The sequence below is a fragment of the Gadus morhua genome, chromosome 7 (assembly GCF_902167405.1).
Source record: "Gadus morhua chromosome 7, gadMor3.0, whole genome shotgun sequence".
Lineage (NCBI taxonomy): Eukaryota > Metazoa > Chordata > Actinopteri > Gadiformes > Gadidae > Gadus > Gadus morhua.
The window spans coordinates 24,833,301-24,835,800 of record NC_044054.1 but is presented as its reverse complement, the minus strand read 5'-3'; the positions used below and the strand labels follow the sequence as shown (position 1 = coordinate 24,835,800).

General features: G+C 47.6%; 1 protein-coding gene across 2 annotated transcripts in view; it reads right to left on the bottom strand.

The window, feature by feature from the left end:
- The window catches only part of cadm2a (cell adhesion molecule 2a), a 201,287-nt gene that overhangs the window by 197,558 nt on the left and 1,229 nt on the right, over positions 1–2,500 (bottom strand). The gene's annotated exons all lie outside the window — the stretch shown is intronic.

The window sequence follows — 2,500 nt, the reverse complement described above, 5'->3', positions numbered from 1 at the left end:
CGATGGCGGGTAATATGCTAAGGACGTAACAGCTAGTAAATACCCCGCACTCAGAGAGAGAGAGAGAGAGAGAGAGAGAGAGAGAGAGAGAGAGAGAGAAGATCACAGGGATGGAGAATCATCTCCTCTTAGAGAGGCGCGAGATAAAGAAACAAACACAGAGAGAGAGACAGAAAGAGGTGGTATAACAGAGAGGTATATGAAAAAACAAAGAGAGAGAGAAAGAAAGAGAGTGAAACAGAGAGGTCGAGAAACAGACAAGGTGAGGGAAAGAGAGAAACTAACCCAAACAGAGAGAGAGAAAGTGAGAGCGAGAGAGCGAGCGAGCGAGCGAGAGAGAGAGAGAGAGAGTGATAGAGAGACATCCGATGGCCCTGCCATCCATGGGAGCCAGGTGGCATGGGGCCAGAGGAGCTGAAACAGCTGTCATCTCCCAATGCATGGATGTGGGAGAGAGAGAGAGGGAGGGACGGAGAGAAACACAGAGAGAGAGAGAGAGAGAGAGAGAGAGAGGGAGGGAAGGAGAGCGAGAGAGGTGGAGATGGAGAGAAATGGAAAGAGAGAGAGAGACAGAGAGATAGAGAGCGATGAGGTGAGATGGTGAGAGAGAGAGAGGAGATGAGAGAGGGAGAGAGAGAGAGACAGAGAGGAGGGAGAGAGTGAGAGAGAGGGCGAGAGAGGTAGAGTCAGACAGCGGCTGACGGGCCATGGGGATGCTATACAATAATAGGCTTTACACCGTCCTCTGCTGCTGTTCACATCAAGTACTCTGGTATTATCCTCTTCAGGGTGGGGAGAGGAGAAGGGGCAAGGAAGGGGGGTAGGGAGAGATAGCAGGAGAGGGGGGGATATAGAGACAAGCCAGCTCTGCTATTACCCGTCGCCGTAAGTCTGCAGCGAGACCTCTTCAAATAAATACATAAAAGAGGTATTAGGAGGAAAGCTGCATACAAATAGTCCCCTCCATGTTGCTTTTACATGCACACACACACACACACACACAAACACACACACACACACACAGGTAGGCACGCACACACATGCACAATATAAACACATACACACCCACACACATGAATACACACACAGACACAAACGCAGGAACACATTCGCAAACACATGGACACACACACCAACACACAATATAAAAAACACACACGCACGCACACATGAACACATGCACACAGACACAAACACAGGAACACATTCACACAGACACACAGACACACACACACACACACACACACACACACACACACACACACACACACACACACACACACACACACACACACACACACTCACACACACCTGACAGAATCACCTCACAGGAATGCCACCTATACAACCTCATTATAACGGCCATGGCTGAGTGACTAGGTGATACTTCAGCACCAGCGGTGCCACCACTTGGCTGTTTGGAAAGTATTTTCGATGCACGGCCATGACGCACAGACACTCATTCACGATACAGCATCTGATGAGTTAGGTTGCGTTGACAAGTGTAGTCCAAGAGTGTGCGTCTTACCAATGGGGGTTACGGCAGACACCTGACTGTGGCACGGGCAAACTAAAGGACACTGTTAGAAATGTATCTAAACAGAACGACCATGAATGTGAAAATCGCAGTCATTGTGAGGCGGAATGCAGAGTCTGATGGTCGGTAGGTGATTTGCTGATTGGATTCAGATGAGTAGGCTCCCTGTGCAGCCAGAGGATTTTATAGCTCCATTATTGGGCTGTTCGAGGTAAAGTCAATTTTCTTGCAAGGGCTTATGTTGAGAGTGAACATTTGCATAGCTTACGTTTTTAACATCGATATTCATATCACGACTTGGTCTAAAAAAAAAAAAATGGATTTGTCATATATTGTGTTTTCTATCTAAAAATACATTTTCCTGTGAGTAGGAAAATACCCAAGAATCGGCGTGCCATATAGACGGTTAAACGTGGACACGCTTGCAAGCTCCCCGCTGTGACCTTGACCCCCAATGTCACGGCACTCCTCTTATTACGCTCCCCAAAGGGGAACTCGTTGCCTGGGCGTCCGCTGCCTATTGTCATTGTCCCACCAGCGCAAACTCGCACGACCATTGTGCTGGGCGTGGAGAATCCATTTCAAGCCTGTAATGATGCTCAAGCGCAAAACCACAATTGACCATAGTTAGGGCTACTGCAACTTGCAATTACACGGAAAGCGACAATAACGCTGTTTTCGGATTTAAGAGAAAAAGAGAGAGCTGAACTGAGTCCGTTCAACTAGCCCATTTAGTTTGTTTATTCTATATTTTTCACAAACACGTTGGCGGAGGCAAGTTTCATCCCTAATGCGCAAAAACCATCACAACCTCGAAAACTGCATAAGAAGTCAAGTGAAATATGCATCAGAAAATAAATAACAATTTGCATTCCCTGTTGGCAGGTCTCGCCTATTTTGCTCAATAAAAGAAATGCTCGCACCACTCAGCGGAGCGGCGAGGTCGCCGGCGTGTGCGTAAAA